Raw genomic sequence first — 24,241 nt, forward strand, 5'->3', positions numbered from 1 at the left:
GATGTTTCTTCCTTTTATTCATGGTCAATGTAATTTTGCTTTTTGCAACAAATTTTCAAAATAAAAGTCTTTAATGTCAAAGTGAAAACATACCAATAGAGTGATGTCACTTCATTTAACCCCTTAACACCCACTAATTAATGCTGCGTCTGTGGGTTTCATATCGGAGTCAGATACCACTGTTATTTCTGTGTTCTCCCTTTAGTCCTGTCATAATCACTACGACCACTAGATGGCGCCTATCAACAAAGCTCAGCTATGGGTCATAATAACCTGCTGCACAGACGGACTAAAGGCTTTTTTTTTCTTTTACATGGCACTCTTCCTGTGTTGTCACTCTATTTTTCTAGGCCTATTTTAATTTGTCATTTTAATTAATGAATTATATTTTTCTATTCTTATCGGATTGTATCATACTGGATTCACTGTCGTTCTCCAGACAATAAACATAGTGAACATTTGAATCTGGGAGGGGAGGTGTGGGAGAGAGAGAGAGAGAGAGAGAGAGAGAGAGAGAGAGAGAGAGAGAGAGAGAGAGGCGTGACATCGCGCTGTCTGCTCTTAAAGTCGGGAGGAATGAACGTGTCTCAGTCTCCGGTGAAACGTGAACGGAGGAGAGGCGATGCTCCTGCTCCAGATGTCCTGCGCTCCCTCTTCCTCTCCTCCATCATCCTCTCCTTCATCATCTTCTTCTTCCACTCTCCTGAGCTCCGTCTTTGCGCTTCCTAGGCCTTACGGGGACTGACACGCTCACATCCACATCGGGGGGCGACGGGGGGAGAGACAGAGACAGAGAAAGAAAGAGAAAGAGAGAGCGGGGAGGAATTACACGCAGACCCGAGCCGGTCCCGGACCTCCATTGGCAAACATCAGCGGGTACGGGGCCTGTTTATGTGAATGATCCGTGGGTAGCGGCTCCGTCCTACAGGGAGCAGCCGGCAGGCCCTGCTGTCTGCTGGGCTGGTCCTGTAGGGAGGAGGAGGAGGAGGAGGAGAAGGAGGAGGAGGAGGTGAAAGTCACTTTTTAATGATGAGTGGATGGATTGTGTTGCTTTGTTATCCGCTGAATTCATGATGTGAGCCGGTTGGTAAGTGATGTGCACTGATTCTGCGCTTACCCCCTCTTTTTTTTTATTTTTTTTTATTGTTTACCTCCATGTCACTGCTGTGTGTTTGTGCGTAAAGAGGGTGTGTGTGCGCGCCGTGATACCTCCAGTGTATGTGTTGACTGCGTGTTGTGTAGCTACAACCCCATCCTGCAGACACTGGTGTTTATTTACAGGAAAACAGGAAGAAATCATAGGCCACATATGGAGTGGATGCTGATTCCTCCTCCTCTACATCCCCCTCCTTCTCTTCTTCCCTTGTTATTTAATGTGAAACCTGTTTACGGCCAAATCCGATCACGTTACTACATCATCACCACCACCATCATCATCATGTCTTAACAGAGGAGGAGGAGGAGGAGGGAATACGTGTCCATCCACACAGCATGGCAGCGTGGAAAACGCAATCCGCTGCAATCCGCACAGACAGAGCAGGAATAATAAGAGGCCATGTTTGAATCATCCCGGACACAGATGTGAAGCGTTTCTGGCGCATTAAGATCCTCATGTTCACGTCTCCAAAAGCTTCTAGATGATTCCAGGAGGAGTAGCCTATGAGGAGTCCGTGTTGTGGTGTTGTGTTGTTTATGATCCGCACTGTACTGTACTGTTGTTTGCTGAGTAATGAGTCATATCTGTAGCTTGTTGGGAAATGACATGATGGTCTACAACGGCTCCCAAATGTTCATAGAAACCTTCGGTGCATGCATGGTGATAGTGGTGATGTGTGTTGTTGATCATCGTGATCACTGGCGGTCGCAGATGTGTGGAGCCAACATCTGTAAAACTAGATGACTGATGTTTCCCACCTCTACAATAATGAATATGTGCTGATGATGACGCGGAATATTGAACTTACAGTTTTCATCGTCAGCATTTGGAGGGGGCACTTTATCCTTCTGCTTTGCTGGTGTCAGAAACTTAAACAATGATCCTGAGGAGAGATAAGAGAGTGATTTTTAAAATGTTCTCTTTGGGCATAGCTTTCATCATTCATTGATTTCATAGCACCCATAGCTCGTGAACTCTTACACTTTCATATTATTATGATACTGAATACTAATTTCAATACTGTAACATACTAAACCAGCTTATTTACTTCACCCTGCTAGTTAGCGAGTAAATAGTGTTGCTACCTGCTGCCAAAGAAGCCAGTGATAAACGTTAAGATAACCTTGCATTTTTTTGTAACTTAACAACCGTAACCGAGTCCAGTAGCCCTACCAGAGCCACACACACCGAGTTGGTCAGTCAGACAATCAATCAGATCAGGTCAGTCAGTCCGACTCGCTAGCTAACTAACCAAAAACGTTAAGTAATTAACTTAACATTTGTTAGTCTAACGCAGTGGTCACCACTAATCTAACTAATGTTAGCCGCTATTCAAATGTCTCCCCATTAGTTATACTAACAGCATTTATTCAATAAAAGCAGTTATTTACTGTTCATGTTATACTTAATCATCATTATCTGCTACACTTACCACTGCTTTTCTTTCTTTTTTCTTCAGCCTCTTTCCTCTCTTGTCTTTGCGCTCCCAGACGGTTGCTCCTCCTCATTGTCCTTCAGCTTCATTTGAAACTTCCATAATGATAACTGGAAGGTTTACTACTGAGATGTCATTGCAAATCGCCCGTTGTTGTTTACGGGGTAGGGGGATGTGGTCATTGTGGGTACCACATTTTAAGACATTTTGAGTGGCGTGTGTTTATGTGCTGTGAGATGGTATATGAATTGATCCAATTTGAGGCCCCCTCAGGAGGTTGGTTATTGTTTCTAACCTGTGTTTATTTTTTTCTTTCAGGATAGTTTGCTGCTGTTTTGCCTTTTAGAGTAAATTTGTTGTTGCCTCCAAGAGCACATATAGTGCTGAGTGTTGTGTATAATAAAGCAGATAAATTAATGTTTTACCTTTTTTATCTTATGTAAACAGTGTGTACTTGTAAGACAAACAACTGTCTTTGTAACATTAGAGTGCCTTATGCTTTTTTTTTCTTTTTTAGAATAGTGCTGCTGAGGTGTCTTGCTGTGCTTGTGTGAAGGTCTCTACTGGTGAAGGGAAGCATGTGGTGAATAAGGATTAGTGGACACTAGCCCTCCTTGTAGCTACAGCCTGCTTTATGAATCTTGTCATAACTGTTTTGTATATTAATAATAGCATCTCTTTTTCTTTTTACCCCATGGCACAGAACCACCACCAGAAAGTTGCTGCGTTCGGGTTTCCACCTTTTAAGCATTTTAATTTACTTTACTACAATAACATCTCTATCTAGGAAGTGAACATCTCTCTACATTTAGTAAATGGTGCATAATTGTATATCTTTCTGTATTTTAAAATAGTAAATTGACTAACCAATAAAGTATAATTGAACTGGAAACTTTGCCTCGTATTTGTGTTTATTTAGTTTCACTTGTATTTTGTATTTTCGTTTCACTTGTATTACTTATCTTACTTTGGTAATGTATGTAGCAGGCATAGGCATTTATGTGTATTTTGAATATAAAAAGTATGTATATATGGGGATTGGGGGAATGGGGATTATGTGTGTGTTTATGTGAGTGTTTGTTGTCTGGCCTACCACATCAACCAGTACAGTGGGAGAGGAATGTGTTCGATGGCCACGACATCTTCTCGTGATTCTGTCTTTATTTTTAGCTCCAGGTGGGAAGGCTCGCCATCAGCATCACTGAACATTCAAATCCCAGGAGCCAGGACAAGAACGGGAACAAAAAAAACATACCTGTGTCAGAACAATAGCATCAATATCTCAACTCTACTCTGTTCTATTAACATTACTATGAACTGCATTGAACATGAACTGAACAAATAATAGTTAAAGGGACAACGAGGAGTTTCTATTCGGTAAAAAAGTCTCACGTTAATGTGGATGAATCTCCGCTACCCACACTTGTTAATGGGCCCATTTTCGATAAATACATCGTTCTGTCTCTATCGTTATTTTGTTATTATTAGTGGTGGCGGAGATGCTGGTCGAGCCGACCAGCGTTTTTTACTTTCGGTTTCGCAACGAGTCATGAGAATAACGCAGCTGAATCGCCGTTTATGGTCGGAACTACGACGGTATGTGAACCTCTTTGAACCTCTGACTTTAATTCTTGATGAATGAAAACATGAGTCTGTCTTGCGCCGGTCAAAATAATTTTACGGTGCGCGCGGAGGCTCATAAATGTAGTGTGAAAACGCTTTGCTTTTCCAAAACTCCTCGTTGTCCCTTTAATATGCTTTATCCTCTGTCTTATCAGCTCAGTTGCATGGAAATTTCAACAATATAACATCTACATGAGTTCAAATTGTAATAAATGTTTCCACAAATGACTACTTAATACTCATTAACTCAGTTTCAACCAGAAAGAAAAGTAAAGAAAATAAGAAGAGAAAAGAAAAGAAAAGTAAAGATTTTTTTAACATGAGGGCCCAATATATAGCCCAACATTATCTAAAACATAAAACATAAACACAGCAAGTGTTTAAATGAATTAACTTCTCCCTGGCAGCACAGCAGAGAAACACACACACACACCAAATACCATGTGGAAGCTATCAGTTTACTAGCTGAAACTATTAGCAGCAGGATAGCAGTTGCTAACAAACCTTTTCTACATGGCATTTTACTGCTATCTGGATAAACTCCTTGCAGAATTCAACGAAACATTGTTTAGAGACCATATCTTGTCAGGTTTTGGTGACTTTTCAACTGTTTACCGTCTCTGTTGAAGTTTTCTCCCAGAGTCTCTCCTCACGGACCGGAAGAGGCTCACACACGCTCCGCGGTGGCATGGCAACAGGAAGGCGGGACTTACTATCGCCAGATCGCCTCTGATTGGTCAGAGCGGACCTGCTGTTCTGCTCCGAAAGAGCCAATGGGACATCAAACATACAGTTCAGTGTCATTAATGATTCTCTGTTGATAAGGAAAAACACTCAACTGAACTGTATCAGTACTACAGTTCACTCTGTCGTTTTATATGTGGGTTAGTAGTTACCTCTGAAGTCACCACTCTTTTCCTGTTGCTTCTGTGCTTCTGTCATAATTACCACGACCACTAGATGGCACCTATCAGCAAACCACATCTATTGTGACGGCTCTTTGTTTTTATGATCAATAAATCATGTTGTATCAATACATTATTTTTCTTTTGTCACCGTTGGATTGTATTGTACTTTATTCACTGTTGTTTGCCAGAAAATAACAAAGTGAACATTTGAAACTGAAACTGGTCCAGGCCTGTGGTGGAGTCGATCTTCTGAAGGTTCCTCCCTGGGCTTCAGCATCAGAGCTGGTCCAGGTGTTTATCTGAGGAGGGGCAGAGCTTCACTGCCTCCTGTCTAATCTCCTTCAGCAGAGACAACTTTGGACATTGTTTTATGACAGGGGAGTAAAAATACAGCAACATGTCACGTACAGCTCCACTGGACTTTGATCTTGGTCTCACCTTAATTTTGATAGCAGAGCTCCAGTTTAATCCGGTTTTGACCGTAGCTCCAGGAAGAAGCAGCTTTAACTAGAGTCTGCTTTTTAGAGAAAATTAAGATGTTTGTGGTGCTCGTGACGTTGCTGTACGGTGAGTAAAAATTTAATCGAACTGTAGGATGAACTACAAGCAGACTCTCGCTGTGTGAACCATGTTTGAGAAAAGGTTACCGGATACTGTGATCAACTGAGTGAACGGAAAATGTTAAAGACCGGGTAAACCAAGAATAAATATGTGTTTTAAGTTTATAATACCACAGGAAAATATATTATTAACCACTCTGTCAAATTTGGAGGACTAAAAAAGTCGTTAAGTATATAAAATTCTGCATCAAAGTTGTCAATAAATGAGCAGTTTTCTCTGGTTCCGGACGGTGGGGGCGTGTCGCGATGTGGTCGAGCTGCAGGCAAAGAGACCACGGCTGCCCCATAGCAGCAGAGCTGGACTTCACTGACCGTCTCTGATACACACCCTAAACGTGACCTCAAACACACTCCACCACACACCCCAGTCCTCAGCACTGACACAGCTGATAAACCTAAAGGAAATATTTCTTACCTTCACTCTTGGTGTCTAAAACAGTCCCAGCAGCTGCAGTCATCCAGCTGTAACAGGTTATAATCCACCATGCTGCTCTGTTTACATCTCGTTACCGGTCAGCGTGCTTCATCCATTTGCATTGTGTGAAAAAAATAAAAAAAGTTTTTAGCTAACGTTAGCTTAGCTTTAGCTTAGCTTTGGCTTCAAGTGTCCTGACAGGAGAAGCAGTAGCAGAGACAGTGAATTATCTCTGGACCTGGTACCGGGTCCAGACCCGGTCCAGACCGCCCGGCGCCCGTGACACACGGCGTCCGAGCTGAGCAGCAGCCGTGTCCCGGTGGGAGGAGATCGGGTGAAACAACACAGTGGAGCTGGGAGGCTACGGCTGCTACCGCGGCTAAAAACTTTTTTTTCTCTTTCACACAATGCAAACGGAGGAAGCGGGCAGACCGCGAGTAACGATCAAAACGGGAATAATATCGGTGGATTATTAACTGGATGACTGATGCTGCTGCTGCTGCCTGTTTTAGACACCAGAGTGAATGGTTTAATGGTTTGATCAGCTGTGTCCGCTCGGACGTGTGGTGGACTGAGAGCACGGCGGAGGTTTTTTTTTTTTTTTTTTTAACCCCTTGTCACACCGACGGCCCGCCGGCGGGCCCCCGGGGGGGTTTTAATCAGGGAGGTGTCATAGAGGATGTCACCAGTCACTTGAAATAGTCATGCCACATATCGTTGGAAAGCTAAAACTCTTGTGATTAAAGATATGCCGACCATTCCTAAATATAATCATCACAGCAACACTCGAATCAGACTATAAACATGCTAACAAAGTTCGTAAAAAGCCGATATAACTCACGATTTGTGTCAGGGCAGGCTCAGGATCACAGGGTTTCCCCACAAACTTGGTGTCGTTACATTCAGAAAAGTCCAGTAAATCCAATCCAGTAAAGTATTTAGTCCAAAACACACGGTTGTACCGGTAGATAACCTCATCCCGCTGCTGCATCTTATGAAATTACGCATTGTATATCCAGTAAATCCGTTTATTTCTCCTCATAAGTCCGGCGTTTACATGAAAACAATGTTTATTCAGAGAATTTCTAATATTGAGGAGAAGTGCCACTCTCGTCCTACTTCCGGGTTTTCGGTACACGTCTCTGTCCATGTGGGGGCGCTCGCAGGCGAGTGCAGAATGAATGGGAGTCAATGGGGATACACCCCTAAAAATCCACTTTTCTCTGGAAATAATTTTTTGTCAAGTAATTTGAATATTATTATCAAAAGGGGGAAGCAATAAAATGCACTTGGCTGAATATTGGATTTTTTAAGTTCACTTTTCTGTTCTAAAAAGCTGTTCAAAAAACATGATGACGTCACAGACAAGAGGTGCTGCTTTACGGTAATTTCTGAGTCACCTCAGAGCACGATGACAGCCCGTCCAGCCCGTCTACAGAACCGCGGACCGTAACCATGTTCATAACCCAGTGTCTGAGAAAGGCTGTTATAACCTATAACATAACATAATAATACTTAAAAAAAAAAAAAAAAAAACATTTAATGCAGGCGATCGGTTCATTGTAAAATATTTATTTATTTATGTAAATGTGGTGAACGTAGGAGGCTACAGAGCCCCCAGGCAGCACTGCTCTCTGTCCAATACACACATGAAGCTTCACTTTTCATTCAAACAATAAACTAATGCTACTGCTACAATTGTTAGCTTTCATCAACCAGCCGGTGGTAAACCTCTAAAAACCTACGGGTAAGTTAATTAACGACCGTTTTCTCCGCCGGGATCGACGACAGAGGTACGCCGACCGAGCACGTCAGCAGACCGGCTGCTGCCGCTGTGATGTCCCGGTCATTGCTCCACAGGTGCAGCTTCACTTCTCCGAAAACATCGGAGCAGACTTCTAAACAGCCGTCATTTGGATAAACTGACCGCATATTGGGAGACGAAATAGTTACTTTCTCGCTTGAAAAAATATTAAAAGTTAACAAAAGTGCATAATAACAGCGGTACAGAAAGAAATAAAACAGCTTTTCGCCTGTTTTACAACTACTGTGTCATCAGGTGGGATCTCTGGTCGTAAATAGTCGCAAGTCCGTCACTGACCAATCAGCATGCATTAGCAGAATGCTAGCGTTTTATGGGCAACAACAGCCTAACCTGTAGGAAATCGAAAGGACAAAACTTCTCAACAATTTCACTTTTAACCTATAATCCATATTGATCTTGCAGAAACAACAACAATATTTGCGATTTTTTGACTATTACCAGGTGAAAGGGACAAATTTAGCCTTCTAGCTCCATAGGGCCCCATTCATTCTGCACTCGCCCGCGAGCACTCCTAGTGGAATTCTGGCGGAACTGCAACCAAGTTCGATACAATGGGGCTTATGGAGAGTGGCAAGGCTCGTCAATAGACTGGCTCTGGTTTATTTCACTTTACAAAATGGCGCTGCCCTCTGACCTTTCGATTGACAGCTCACTCGACCAATCACAAGCTCCCTGTCCCCGGCTGCCGCCTGCAATAGCGAATGAGTGGCTGTGTCTCATGAGGAACATCCCCTCCGACAGCGCTGAATGGCTTCAGCCAATAGGAACCGATCCCGATGGAAACTGTAGCATTGAATAGCCAATGAGATTACGAAACGAACGATGTGCTGCATTCACGGTCCCTGGGAAAAGGCAGCACTGCCATCTTCATGCGTAACTTTGCAAAAGCTGCACTTTGGCGCATGTATTGTTTCTCAATGGCAACTTTAGGAAAACGCCTAGATATACACTTAGAAAAACATGTGTAAAATACTCATTTTTAGCAGGATTGTAATCAAATTTGAACTGGGGCCAGGTAAGGCTTCATGCTGTAGTCCCATTGTGTTTTCCAGCTAAAATTCTCAGCCACACTCATCTTCAGGCATCTGATTGCAACAAAAAAATTCAGGCGAGAATAAAAACATTCTAATTCAGTGTGCTCCCACTTAGATATCTCTATGATAGTAGCACTTATAGTGATTATTTCAGTTTGGGGAAAAACTTCAGAGTGATACCTTTCAAAAGAGACCAAGCCCATCCATATTCTCCAAACAGTTCAAGAACAGCATTCAATTTACTTTGGGTACGCCTTGGATAGGCGAATATTACAGAATTTATAGGAGTGGTAAGAGGGTGTTTTCTGTCCATGATTGTACAGTATGGCTGGTCTGGTCTCCCCCCGTGTGTCTGGTTGTTTGGGGGGAGAGGAGGCTGTTTGGTCGGACAGTGTGTTAATGAGGGAGACTCTGGTCAACAGACGGTGTTGTAGCTGCTGCTGCTGCTGGTGTGTGTCGTGTGTAACGTTGTGAGGGGTGTGTGGTGACGGCTGTTTATCACGGTGTGAATACGTTAACGTTAGCACTGGAAACTCGTTATGAAGGAACAAGACAGTAAGTTAGTGGTCTCCCCTGTGCGTGAACATGAGCTACGTTTAGTTAGCTGGCTGTTACACGTGTTTCCGCTAGATTCAAGAGCAAGTGGGACGGAAAACCTCTGAAGTCAGTTGGCTGAATGTATTTATACGTAGAGCAGAGCAGGGGGCGGGTTTATGTAAGTATGACCGCTTTACGTAAAGCGGTCATGATTTAAGCCCGCCCATTCTAAACCTGCACACAGAACAGTCTCTGAGGCCTAGCTCCTCAAGGAAATGATGAATGGGAAAAATGTTTTTTACATGTTTTGAGGGACACATTTAAGGCCTAATTAATATGATAAGAAGTCAAATACTGAATTTGGTTTACCCGGTCTTTAATTTAAGAAGGGTAGGCAAAATAAGCTGATCAGCTCGGCCTACACCTTTTCAGTCAAAGTGCATTGTATTGCTTGTTGTGTTCTTGTTTTTGTTTTGTTTTGTTTTGTATCTATACTTTTATATTTGTCTATTGTACTTGTTTTTACAAGACCGAAATAAACACACTAAAGTAAATCCACTAAACTAAATCCACCTTCCAATCCAGCCACTTACGGACTCACGTGAAGACTGTGAGTGTGTGAGTGCTGTTCCATTGAATTTACCCACAGGAAATTACCCACAGGTCACAACGTTGTGAAGTCAAATAGGGGATGCCATTGGAACAAGAGTGTTTTTCAAAAAAAAACAGTAAATAAACAAACATATGGAAAACATGTTTTTGTTGTAAGTATGGCTTCCAAAAAGTTTTAATGTTTGCATTGAAATCAAACATTTACAACTATGAAATCATTCTATTTTTGTTTCGTTATATTAATCTTCCACTTTTCCAGCTTCTGCATTCATGAGAAACAAACGTTTGGTTCCTCAGGTCTGTGGTGTGTGAGTCTGTGTTGATGAGACTGTCGGTGGTTCACTGCAGTTCCAGGTCAAACACTGGATCTTCATCAGAGTCTGATTATCTTCTGGTTTCTGTCTCACCTCTGTCTGTGTCCTCAGTTTCCCAGCATGCCTCAGCTGTGGAGACATATGAGGGGGTGGAGTCTGTCCTGCTGCCCTGTGACTTTCCTACGTTTGACCTGGACGAGGCTTCAGTGGTGTGGAGCCGCTCCGATCTCCGTCCTTCAACCGTCCACCAGCGTCAGCCGGACGGAGACGAACTCAAAGACCAGAACCAGGACTACAGAGGACGGACGTCCATGAGGACTGACGCTCTGAGGACCGGAGACCTCAGCCTCACTCTGAGGAGACCCACCACCAGAGACAGTGGCAACTACACCTGCATCCTCAGAGGGAGGGGGGGAGAGGAGAGGCAGAGTCAAGTACCACTGAAGGTCAAAGGTCAGAGGACATGGACTCATCAGAAATGTGTTTTAATGTTTCACATTATTGTTTATAGTGATGTTTTAATCTCATGTTGTTGTTTGTGTCGACTACAGAACGTCCTGTGGAATGGCGCTTCATTGTTGGTGGTGTCACTGGTCTCCTGCTCTCAGTGGCTGCTGCTGTTCTGCTGATTTACAAAATGTTTAAAAACTATACTGGGGATGGTAGGTTATGTGTGTGTGTGTGTGTGTGTGTGTGTGTGTGTGTGTGTGTGTGTGTGTGTGTGTGTGTGTGTGTGTGTGTGTGTGTGTGTGTGTGTGTGTGTGTGTGTGTGTGTGTGTGTGTGTGTGGCTCATGTTGTTTGGACATTATGCAAGAAATTAATTCCAGTTAATGTGATGTCAGAGCTGTCGACTGAGGTCAGAGGTCAATTAGAAGTGAACTCTGTTGTGAATTGATCAGAAATGTTTTTGTTTTATTCAAATTTGTATTGTTTTCGACAGTCTTGGTACATGACACATCTAGAACACAATGTTACATGGATTCAGATCACAGGAGTGAGAGACAGACACAACATATAACATGTAAAACATATAAAAGTAATAATGATATTACCTAATATTATGATGTTACAGGATCCCAGTGAGGTGAAGGCCACATGTTAAATGTCTTAATTTAACCTGACAAACACACACACACACACACACGCACGCACGCACGCACGCACGCACGCACGCACGCACGCACGCACACACGCACACACACACACACACACACACTTTCAGAAGATGCAACCAAAGCACATTATTTCACTTGTGGGACATTTGGTGTCTTCCAGTGTCTTACTGTAATATAATTTTCCAGCCTGTTATTGTGCCCACAGGGATTACAGATAAATCACATTTACAGACATTTCACAGACAAGTTTTATCCTCCAATAAGCAGAGCTCTGGACAGTGAAAGTGAACTTTCTTTCAATACAATGGAAGAAAGTTCACTTTCCACTTTTACATTTCCAGCGTCATTCTGTACAATCTACATGCAGAAATGTTGTGTTAACATTTTATCCTTTATTCATGTTTGAATCTCATTTTGTTGTTTGTGTCGACTACAGATGATCTGTCTCTGTGGGTAAACGTGGTTATCCTGTCTTTCCTGGTTTTCCTGGTTCTGTTAGCTACTGGTCCTGCTGCTGGTGTTAGCAGTTTCATCCTTATCAAAATTATTAAGGACCCACTGGGTATGTTTTGTGTGTTCGTGTGTGTGTGTGGTCTAGATCATTCATGCTGATGGATGAAGTCATTTCACCGTTGACTGACAACAACACTAACATCTAATCTCATGTTGTTTGTATCAATTACAGATCCTCCTCCAGAGTGGTTCACTGGTCTAATGGGTCTGCTGTTTATCCCCATTCTCCTGATTCTCCTGGGTTATGGGGGTTATGTCTTTCGCAAAGTAGATAAAGAAACGGACAAAACAGGTGGTTTGTGTGTGTGTGTGTGTGTGTGTGTGTGTAGGTGTGTGTGTGTGTGTGTGTGTGTGTGTGTGTGTGTGTGTGTGTGTGTGTGTGTGTGTGTCAGAGTAGAATTGGAATCTGTAGTGAATTGATCAAAAATGTTGTTTTAATGTTTTATTGTTTATTAATGTTTCAATCTCATGTTGTTGTTTGTGTCGACTACAGGTCGCCATCGAGTCCGGGTCAAGGTTCTGCTGGTTCTCCTGGTTCTCCTGTCTACTGCTGCTGTTGTTCTTTCCTGTGTCATTATTTATGAAGTGGTTAAGAACACAGAGGGTGTGTAGTGTGTGTGTGTGTGTCAGTCTCTCTCTTCACTGTGGACGTGAGGACGTCACTGATCCGTGTCCCTGTCTCTGTCCTCAGTGTCCTGGCATGGAGACACTGTGGAGGTCTACGATAGGTGGTTGGTTCTGTTGCCCTGTGAGGATTCTCCCTTACCCTTCAACCCCACAGTGACGTGGAGCCGCTATGACCTCCGTCCTCCAACCGTCCACCAGAGAAACCGGCTGGGTGACGTCTTCAGAGACCAGAACCAGGTTTACAGAAGCAGAACGTCCATGAAGACTGACGCTCTGACCACTGGAGACCTCAGTCTCACTCTGAGTGACCTCAGCCTCTCTGACAGCGGAAACTACACCTGCATCATCTCAGCGTTTGGAAATAAACGAACACTGAGAGACATACAGCTGAAGGTCAAAGGTCAGCACCACACACCAACATCTACAGTATTTACAGGCAGGGTTTCTGCTGGGTCTTAAAAAGTCGGAAAAAGGTCGAAAATTTAATCTTTAGGAATTTTTAGGCCTTAAAAAGTCTTAAATTCATTGAAGTATTGTGTTCAAGTTTTACATAACTTTAAATAGGTCTTAGTTTTCCTACCTCAAATGCTCAATAAAATGTCCCTCCTTCATCGTGCTTTATTGGATGTTTTTACAACAACAAATGAGCCCGACACACAATGTATTGCAGCCCATTCTGTGACAACAGGTGGCTGGTGAACCAAGAAGGCAGACACTGAGTAAACCCAAAATACGGACTTTATTGAATCCACTGGGGAGTTACGGGGCTGGAGAGCTAGAGGGAGGGAGAGGGAGCTGGAGGACACAGGAGGGCAGGCAGGCAAGGATGGTGAGACGTGGTTGAGGAGAGGGTCCGGGGGAGGGGGAGCGGGTCCAGAGCAGCTGCTTGCTGGCAGGGCAGGTATTCTGGGAGCACAGGGAGACAGGGTCAAAACGAGGCAGGAGACACAGGAGCAAAAAACACGAAGGAGTGAAAAAGGCTGGGAACAAAAACACGGGAGACTAGAGAACACAGGTAAGGAGCGTTACAAAGTTACCAAGTGGTGAACTGTAAAGATGAAGACGGTGTCTTTGAGCAGTGGGTTGATGAGCAGATGAGCCTCAGGTGTGTGCCCTGCAGCTGCAGCAGCAGCAGCCCGCCCCTAGGAAGGAGAGAGAGACAGACATGGAACACATTCACTTTGCAAGTAAGTTTAAAGTATATTTTTTGGCACAGTGAGATAGACAGGAAAGGGGGAGGCAGAGAGAGGGGGAATGACATGCAGGAAAGGTCTGCCCGACACGGGACTCGAACCGGGGACACCTGCGTTGAGGACTGTAGCCTCTACATGGGGCGGCCGCTTTAACCACTGCGCCACGCACCACCCCCGCTTTGCAAGTGTTGTGACTGCATTTCTTTTGTACATTTTTTCTATGTCGTGCTAAGGTCTTAAATTTCATTCATAATAATCGTAAAAACTCTTAAATTTGAGTTGGTGAAACCTGCAGAAACCCTGTACAGGATACAGGTCAGAGGTCAGAGGTCAAATGTCAGAGCTGTAGATACTGGTCTGAGGTCAGATCTGCTTCATCTCATCCACAGAAAAGTTCTCTACCAATGCTGACGTCCTCGTTATGTGTGGTCTCCTGGTTCTAGTGGTTGTTCCTCTTGGTGTCGCCTGGTGCCTCAAGTTTCATAAAAGGCTGATCACTAAAAAAGGTAGGATGTTTTGTGTGTATGTGTGTGTGTGTGTGACAAACAGATGTTGACAAACCACTGGAGGCAACGTTACTCAGATATGTTTGAAGGAAATCAAGTATAAGGAAATTAATTCGAAGGAATTTGTAGAATTTACATTAACTGTGATTACTGCCACGAATGAGAAATATTGTTATTTGTCTATATAATTACCACCTGTCAGCAGCTGCTCTTGATGAAAGCAGAGGCCACATTTCCTGTGGGCAGCACGGGAATGTCACAGGTCCACACAAAATTCAAAACAATAGTGAAAAACACCCTAGATTGGTTTAGTTAGCGCTGTGTTTTCTCATCTAGTTATGGCACTACAGCTTTAACATTAGCTGGCACAAATTTCACTTTCATCATTATTAATTTTAATGTCAACATCTATTGTCATTAATTTCCATTGTATGTGTTTTGTTGTTGTGTTGTTGCTTTTGTATTCATGTTTTCCATTAATGCATTTATCTGAGATGTCACAGCCACGATGGGAGAACAGCTGCCAACACATTTATACATCTGTTTATTTTAACTTCCTGTTTCTTGTGGAGTTGAATTCTGGGTAAAATGGTGTCCAACAGTGTTGCTGCATTCCAACAGCATGGTTGAGTTTCTGTCATTCATTCACCCTCAGCCCTTCATACGTCACATGGAGGCCACTTGGAGAGCAGAGGGAAGTCGTCTAGGGACGAGTAAAAGAGATAAATTGAACACATTTTCCCTCATTCATTAACGGCCCAGACAATCATGGAGCGATCACAAATCAGAGGTGTAGCAGTCAGGGATGGACCGGTCATAGTGCCAGAACAACTGGTCCATGGTGAAAATTCAATAATACGTCCTCTCATAATGTGTATGAATGTTTTTGAATGTTGGGTGGTCAGAGGGGCCGTTTGCAACACAATGGCAGCGACGCATCTGTCAGTTTGCCCAAGGGAAGCTCAGCTGTGGCTACAGGGGTAGGTTACTATACAGTACTGCACATAAACACAGGCACAACTGAGTAGATCTGAATATGAAACATCAGATAAAGTTTTTTTTTTTTACAAATAATTTATTATATTATTATATATTTCTACTGTAACGTGTTTGCTTGTTGCCACTGCTAAAGTCTAATTGATTATTTACTGGCCCCTATCATTCATTCTCTTCTTCTTTGGTGTTACAGTAAACAATCAACCAGTGGCAGTGTTCATTACACTAAATAGATCCATGGGGTGGCAGTAATAGGTGGCTGCCACCCCATGGATCTATTTTTTCAGATCATTTCCAACACATTCAACTCCTGGTTTGACTTCCTCCATGTGTCCACTGTCCCTCTGGTCTGGTTCTGTCCTTCAGGTTCCTCTACAGCTCTGTGATGCTTCAGTAAAGAAATTAAAACCTGCTGCTGCTGTCTGATGACATCATGATGTGGTTTGTTGTCTCTCAGACCAACAGGTGAAGGTGGAGGTGGAGGAGGTGGAGGAGGGGGCGGAGTCTGTCCGGCTGCCCTTCAAGACCACAGCTGGTCTGTCTGAAGACGTCAGAGTGGAGTGGATGGATGGAGGCAACAGGAAGGTCCATGTGTATGAGAACGGTCCTAAAGAACAGGACCAGGTTTACAGAGGACGAACAGAGATGAATGAAGACCTGCTGAGGACTGGAGACCTCAGTCTGACCCTGAAACACCCCACATGGAGAGATGGAGGAGAATACACCTGCAGAGTCTACAACAAGAACGGAGACTTACTGAGAAGGACAGCAGTGACTCTAAAGGTCAAAGGTCAGAGTTGTTTGTCTCTGGTTTTGTCTTCTGTGCAGAGAATTAATGTCCAGTGTTGCTGGTAACTCGTTACAAAATTAAGTAGTTATAGTAATATATAACTTTTAGGCAGTAATGGAATAATACAAGGCGTTACTTAATTTAAAAAAATATATATATATATATTATTACAGTTACTCCGTCCGGTAACGCGTTACAATCAGAAACAGGTTGAATTACCACCTCAGGCTCCACAGCTGTAAATAGAGAAACCAGTTTGCAGCAGCTCTTGACTCCCAGGATGCATTGCTGGCTGCTGTCTCTCTGCCCAAGTTGAAGCTTCACTGGATGAGTAAGAAAACTAGAAGACAACATCAAGTTCCTGCTCACTACAGAGTGCAGCTCCTTGTCAGAGGAGCCTGCAGCCCAGATGTCAGATCCTCATCCAGCTGCTGCTGCCTCCAATGAGCATGACTTTTGTATTTTTGTGCACAGCTCAATGAAAATAAATGCACCTGTGTCCATGGAAATAGAGATAATAGATTATCTTAAATCTGCCTCTGTGATGGAAAGCCTGCACCGCTTTCAGAGAGTTAAAAATAAAAGTAACACTCCAGGTTAACGCTGCAACACCATCCAGTGTATCCTGCAGTCGAGAGACTTCTCAGAGGGACTCGTGCTCAAAGGTCAAGACTAAACGTCTTCAACAGTTTGACTGAGGATTAATTCACTATGACAGATTATAGCACAAGTCCATTTTGTGATCCCTTGTCCTCAGTGATTATTTTGGTGGAAGTAACAAAAAATGAATCAGTAACTTATCACTAAAATCATAAAGTAATATCATGGATCTATGAGAAACATATTACTTTCAAATGCAAGTAACTATATTACATTTTGGAAATAACTTAAGAGAGATTAAAACCTGCTGCTGCTGCTGATGACATCATCATGTGGTTTGTTGTCTCTCAGACCAACAGGTGGAGGTGGAGGAGGGGGCAGAGTCTGTCCAGCTGCCCTTCAAGACCACAGCTGGTCTGTCTGAAGACGTCAGAGTGGAGTGGACGGACAGAGACGACAGGAAGGTCCATGTGTATGAGAACGGTCCTAAAGGACAGGACCAGGTTTACAGAGGACGAACAGAGATGAATGAAGACCTGCTGAGGACTGGAGACCTCAGTCTGACCCTGAAACACCCCACAAGGAGAGATGATAGATACTACTACTGCACAGTCTACAACAAGGACGGAGACTCAATGAGAAGGACAGTAGTGAAACTCAAGGTCAAAGGTCAGAGTTGTTTGTCTCTGGTTATCTGTCTCACTGTCTGGTCCCTATCGTTCCTTCTCTTCTTCTTTGGTGTTAAACAAACAACCAGTGACAGTGTTCATTACTGCCACCCCATGGATGTATTTTTTCTGATTATGCGCAACACCTTCAACTCCTGGTTTGACTTCCTCCATGTGTCCACTGTCCCTCTGGTCTGGTTCTGTCCTTCAGGTTCCTCTACGGCTCTTTGATGCTTCAGTGAAGAGATTAAAACCTGCTGCTGCTGTCTGATGACATCATCATGTGGTTTGTTGTCTCTCAGAGCAACAGGTGGAGGTGGAGGTGGAGGAGGGGGCGGAGTCTGTCCAGCTGCCCTTCAAGACCACAGCTGGTCTGTCTGAAGACGTCAGAGTGGAGTGGACGGACAGAGACGACAGGAAGGTCCATGTGTATGAGAACGGTCCTAAAGGACAGGACCAGGTTTACAGAGGACGAACAGAGATGAATGAAGACCTGCTGAGGACTGGAGACCTCAGTCTGACCCTGAAACACCCCACAAGGAGAGATGATAGATACTATTACTGCACAGTCTACAACAAGGACGGAGGCTCAATGAGAGGGACAGTAGTGAAACTCGAGGTCAAAGGTCAGAGTTGTTTGTCTCTGGTTGTCTGTCTCTGTCTCACTGTCTGGTCCCTATCGTTCCTTCTCTTCTTCTTTGGTGTTAAACAAACAACCAGTGACAGTGTTCATTACTGCCACCCCATGGATCTATTTTTTCTGATCATGTCCAACACCTTCAACTCCTGGTTTGACTTCCTCCATGTGTCCACTGTCCCTCTGGTCTGGTTCTGTCCTTCAGGTTCCTCTACGGCTCTGTGATGCTTCAGTAAAGAAATTAAAACCTGCTGCTGCTGTCTGATGACATCATCATGTGGTTTGTTGTCTCTCAGACCAACAGGTGAAGGTGGAGGAGGTGGAGGAGGGGGCGGAGTCTGTCCAGCTGCCCTTCAAGACCACAGCTGGTCTGTCTGAAGACGTCAGAGTGGAGTGGACGGACGGAGGCAACAGGAAGGTCCATGTGTATGAGAACGGTCCTAAAGGACAGGACCTGGTTTACAGAGGACGAACAGAGATGAATGAAGACCTGCTGAGGACTGGAGACCTCAGTCTGACCCTGAAACTCCCCACAGAGAGAGATGAAGGAAAATACACCTGCAGAGTCTACAACAAGGACGGAGACTTACTGAGAGGGACAGTAGTGACTCTAAAGGTCAAAGGTCAGAGTTGTTTGTTTGTCTCTGGTTTTGTCTCCCCTGCAGAGAATTCATGTCCAGTGTTGCTGGTAACTCGTTACAAAATTAAATAGTTTTAGTAATGTATAACTTTTAAACAGTAACAGAGTAATACAAGGCGTTACTTGATTTAAAAAAAACATTCTTTTGTAATATTATTACAGTTACTCCGTCTGGTAACATGTTACAATCAGAAACAGGTTGAATCACCACCTCCGGCTCCACAGCTGTAAATAGAGAAGCCAGTTTGCAGCAGCTCTTGACTCCCAGGATGCATTGCTGGCTGCTGTCTCTCTGTCCAAGTTGAAGCTTCACTGGATGAGTAAGAAAACTAGAAGACGACATCAAGTTCCTGCAGCTCCTTGTCAGAGGAGCCTGCAGCCCAGATGCCAGATCCTCATCCAGCTGCTGTCGCCCCCAATGAACATGACTTTTTAAATTTGGTGCACAGCTCCATGAAAATAAATGCACCTGTGTCCATGGAAACAGAGATAAAAAAATATCTTTAAAGGATCCATCACCTGGTATTTATATTGATTTTAGGTGTTGAAAGGGTCTTAAATGCACATTTTTGAGAAATAATATGCAACATTCACCTTTATTTATCCCTATTTGTGTACCCAATTTTGCTCTCGCGAGAGAAACACGCGATCTTGTTTTACAGATTGTCATTGAAAAAAAAAAATTCCATGCATTTACCGCGACTACTGAAACCATGGAAACGTAAATATAAAATTCCACCGGAAGAGCAAAACCGGCTTACGTTTTTGACGTTCAGAAAAAGGTGGATATATAAATAAATAAAATGTAATGCAGGCTGATCGGTTCATTGTAAAACATGTATTTATTGATGTAAATGTAGTGATTTCTGTACATACAGAGCCCCCAGGCAGCACCACTCCTCTGTCCAGTACACACAGGAAGCTTCACTTTTCATTCAAACAAACTGCCACATTTGTTAGATTTAATCAATGAGACCAGCATTTATATCTTAAAAAGAAGTTAACCAGCCGATGGTAAACCTCTAAAAGCCTGCGGGTAAGTTAATTAACGAACGTTTTGTCCACCGCGGTGTCGACGTAGTTCTTCATAAAGTGACGTAATAACAGCGCTACAGCAGGAAATAAAACAGCTTTTTGCCTGTTTCACAGCCACCACTACCGCTGCCGGCTGCTGCGTACGGCGTGCGGGGGGGTAGTCCCCCCTCCCTCTCCTGATCCTCGGCTTCTCGGTGACGTCAACGAGAAGCCCAATCAGAAGTCGCGTTTTTTTTCCTCTCCTGGGGAATTCAAGGGGGAGGAGGGGAGAGTGAAGTTCTTTGCCCGGAAAACATGTCAGCTATTGTCAGTGACAGAGAAGATTGAGTTATACATGCAATAACCTGGAAAAAAAAAGATTTTCAGGTGATGGATCCTTTAATCTGCCTCTGTGATGGAAAGCCTGCACCGCTTTCAGAGAGTTAAAAATAAAAGTAACACTCCAGGTTAACGCTGCAACACCATCCAGTGTATCCTGCAGTCGAGAGACTTCTCAGAGGGACTCGTGCTCAAAGGTCAAGACTAAACGTCTTCAACAGTTTGACTGAGGATTAATTCACTATGACAGATTATAGCACAAGTCCATTTTGTGATTCCTTGTCCTCAGTGATTATTTTGGTGGAAGTAACAAAAAATGAATCAGTAACTTATCACTAAAATCATAAAGTAATATCATGGATCTATGAGAAACATATTACTTTCAAATGCAAGTAGCTATATTACATTTTGGAAATAACTTAAGAAAGATTAAAACCTGCTGCTGCTGTCTGATGACATCATCATGTGGTTTGTTGTCTCTCAGACCAACAGGTGATGGTGGAGGAGGGGGCGGAGTCTGTCCAGCTGCCCTTCAAGACCACAGCTGGTCTGTCTGAAGACGTCAGAGTGGAGTGGATGGACGGAGACGACAGGAAGGTCCATGTGTATGAGAACGGTCCTAAAGACCAGGACCTGGTTTACAGAGGACGAACAGAGATGAATGAAGACCTGCTGAGGACTGGAGACCTCAGTCTGACCCTGAAACACCTCACAAGGAGAGATGATAGATACTATTACTGCAGAGTCTACAACAAGGACGGAGACTCAATGAGAGGGACAGTAGTGAAACTCGAGGTCAAAGGTCAGAGTTGTTTGTTTGTCTCTGGTTGTTTGTTTGTCTCTGGTTGTTTGTCTCTGTCTCACTGCCTTCTGTCTCGTCTACAGAGAGAACTCGGGTCAGAGCTGAAACAGTCGACATGAAGGACAGAAGCAGCTCCATTGATCCAACTCCTCTGATGGCTGATCAATCAGTCTGATCGGTCTGTTGATCAGTTTGTGATCATTGAAAGAATCCGACTTTGGACCAGAGAGAAGATGAAGGTGAAGGAGCTGATGGACGATGGATGAAGACAAGAGGACGCTACTGAGTCCTACTGCTCACAGTCTGTTGACTCAGTATTGATGAGTATTGATCAGACCTGATCATGTTAAAGGGAACTATGTCCAGGGGTGCAGCACATAACTGGTACGCAGATACGCATGTGCTACAAAAATGAGGGAATGATGCGTACCAACACGTGTCACCTGCAGCCGCTAAAAAATGAAAATAAAAACTGCACTCTCCAGCCGTCTCACCTGCAGCTGAGCCGAGCAGTCAGAGGAGCTCTGCTGTTTCTGTCTGTTCAGCCTGGTGTTTGGCTGCACTTTGTATAAAAAGAGTTAAAGATGCAAAGATCTAACTGCAATCTGAGCGTCATTCAGCTGATCCAGAGCTCAGTGGATGTGGCGCTGCACAGCTGTAGCAGCTCGCGTGTGTGTTTTATAATGTAAAAAAAAAATCATTAATGATCGTCCTCTCAGTCGCCGTTCGGTACAAGCCTAGTCACAGACCTTTAATGACAATAAATAATAATAATTTTATAGAGCACTTTTCAAAACAAGGTTTCAAGGTGCTTATCAATAAAATGAAAACGTAACAATACAATAACATTAAAATACAGGAATACAGAATTTAAAAAGACTACAAGAAAACACAATCAGTTTTTTTTGTTTGTTTTTTTAAAGGCCGGATGATAAAAGTGAGTTTTAAGAAGTGATTTAAAAGAGGATACTTAGTTTGCCTGTCTGAGATCTCCAGGCAGAGCATTTCACAGCCGAGGGGCCCTGGCAGCAAAGGCCCATCCAGATGTAAGCAGGAGTCTCAGGCCTTAAAAACCAGCAGTTAAATCTTAAAATCAATTCTAAAAATCACAGGCTACCGGCGTTATGTGGTTGCTTACTTTATGGGGGGTCACACTCCATATGGTGTGAGTATGAAACTCTATCTCCTGGTATTCATCTGAGTAGCTCACTAAAAAGTTATGTGCACCCCTGACTATGTCAGTGCAGTCGCTTTCCCGCTGTTTTGCTAACCCTCCTCCTGGCCATGTGCATGTGTTTTCAACGAAGCTGGTGGGAAATCAATGCATGGAGCGGTGGATAATGTTATTTACCATAATGTTACAATGTGTATATTTGTGTCTTATCAGTCATAAAGAGTTGTGGAGCTTGTTTGTGTTGCGGTGCCGCAGAGACGAGAGGGTGGACCTTGACCTCACAGTCACAGGAAGCTTCTCATCACCTAGAGAGAGAGTGGTGGATGTTTCCTCCTTTTATTGTTTCCAGAAACCAAATCATGGTCAATGTAATTATGCTCTTTGCAACAAAATTTCAAAATAAAAGCCTTTAATGTCAAATTGAAAACATGCCAACACTTCATTCAAAACCCCTTAACCCCCACTAATTAATGCTGGACCTGTGGGTTTCATATGGGAGTCAGATACCACTGTCATTTCTGTGTTTTCTCTTTTCTCCTGTTATAATTACTACGACCACTAGATGGCGCCTGTCAACAACGCTCAGCTATGGGTCATAATAACCTGCTGCACAGACGGACTAAAGGCTTTTTTTTTCTTCTTTTCTTTTACATGCCACTCTTCCTGTGGTGTCACCCTATTTTTCTAGGCCTATTTTAATTTGTCATTTGAATTAATTAATTATATTTTTCTATTCTTATCGGATTGTATCATAGGCTACTGGATTCACTGTGGTTCACCAGACAATAAACATAGTGAACATTTGAATCTGGGAGGGGAGGTGTGGGAGAGAGAGAGAGAGAGAGAGAGAGAGAGAGAGAGAGAGAGGCGTGACATCGCGCTGTCTGCTCTTAAAGTCGGGAGGAATGAACGTGTCTCAGTCTCCGGTGAAACGTGAACGGAGGAGAGGCGATGCTCCTGCTCCAGATGTCCTGCACTCCCTCTTCCTCTCCTCCATCATCCTCTCCTTCATCATCTTCTTCTTCCACTCTCCTGAGCTCCGTCTTTGCGCTTCCTAGGCCTTACGGGGACTGACACGCTCACATCCACATCGGGGGGCGACGGGGGGAGAGACAGAGACAGAGAAAGACAGAAAGAGAGAGAGCGGGGAGGAATTACACGCAGACCCGAGCCGGTCCCGGACCTCCATTGGCAAACATCAGCGGGTACGGGGCCTGTTTATGTGAATGATCCGTGGGTAGCGGCTCCGTCCTACAGGGAGCAGCCGGCAGGCCCTGCTGTCTGCTGGGCTGGTCCTGTAGGGAGGAGGAGGAGGAGGAGGAGGAGGAGGAGGAGGAGGTGAAAGTCACTTTTTAATGATGAGTGGATGGATTGTGTTGCTTTGTTATCCGCTGAATTCATGATGTGAGCCGGTTGGTAAGTGATGTGCACTGATTCTGCGCTTACCTCCCCTCTTTTTTTCTTTTATTGTTTACCTCCATGTCACTGCTGTGTGTTTGTGCGTAAAGAGGGTGTGTGCGCGCCGTGATACCTTCCCGTACATGCAGTGTATGTGTTGACTGCGTGTTGTGTAGCTACAACCCCATCCTGCAGACACTGGTGTTTATTTACAGGAAAACAAGGAAGAAATCATAGGCCACATATGGAGTGGATGCTGATTCCTCCTCCTCCTCCACCTCCTCCTCCTTCTCTTCCTCCCTTGTTATTTAATGTGAAACCTGTTTACGGCCAAATCCGATCACGTTACTACATCATCACCACCATCATCATCATCATGTCTTAACAGAGGAGGAGGAGGAGGAGGGAATACGTGTCCATCCACACAGCATGGCAGCGTGGAAAACGCAATCCGCTGCAATCCGCACAGACAGAGCAGGAATAATAAGAGGCCATGTTTGAACAGATGTGAAGCATTTCTGGCGCATTAAGATCCTCATGTTCACGTCTCCAAAAGCTTCTAGATGATTCCAGGAGGAGTAGCCTGTTGTGGTGTTGGTGTTGTTTATGATCCACACTGTACTGTATTGTTGCCTACTGTTGTTTGCTGAGTAATGAGTCATATCTGTAGCTTGTTGGGAAATGACACGATGGGCTACTGCGGCCCCCAAACTCATAGAAACCTTTGGTGCATGCATGGTGATAGTGGT

General features: G+C 43.9%; 1 long non-coding RNA gene across 1 annotated transcript; it reads left to right on the forward strand.

Moving 5' to 3' along the window:
- Positions 1-11,878: 11,878 nt before the first annotated feature.
- On the forward strand, positions 11,879-12,933 carry LOC311001801. The gene is made up of 4 exons (XR_014596205.1): positions 11,879-12,157; positions 12,281-12,403; positions 12,602-12,712; positions 12,800-12,933. It is a non-coding gene; the product is annotated as an uncharacterized lncRNA (long non-coding RNA).
- Positions 12,934-24,241: the final 11,308 nt, after the last annotated feature.

The sequence above is a fragment of the Trachurus trachurus genome (genome assembly GCF_905171665.1).
Source record: "Trachurus trachurus genome assembly, chromosome: 18".
Classification (NCBI taxonomy): domain Eukaryota; kingdom Metazoa; phylum Chordata; class Actinopteri; order Carangiformes; family Carangidae; genus Trachurus; species Trachurus trachurus.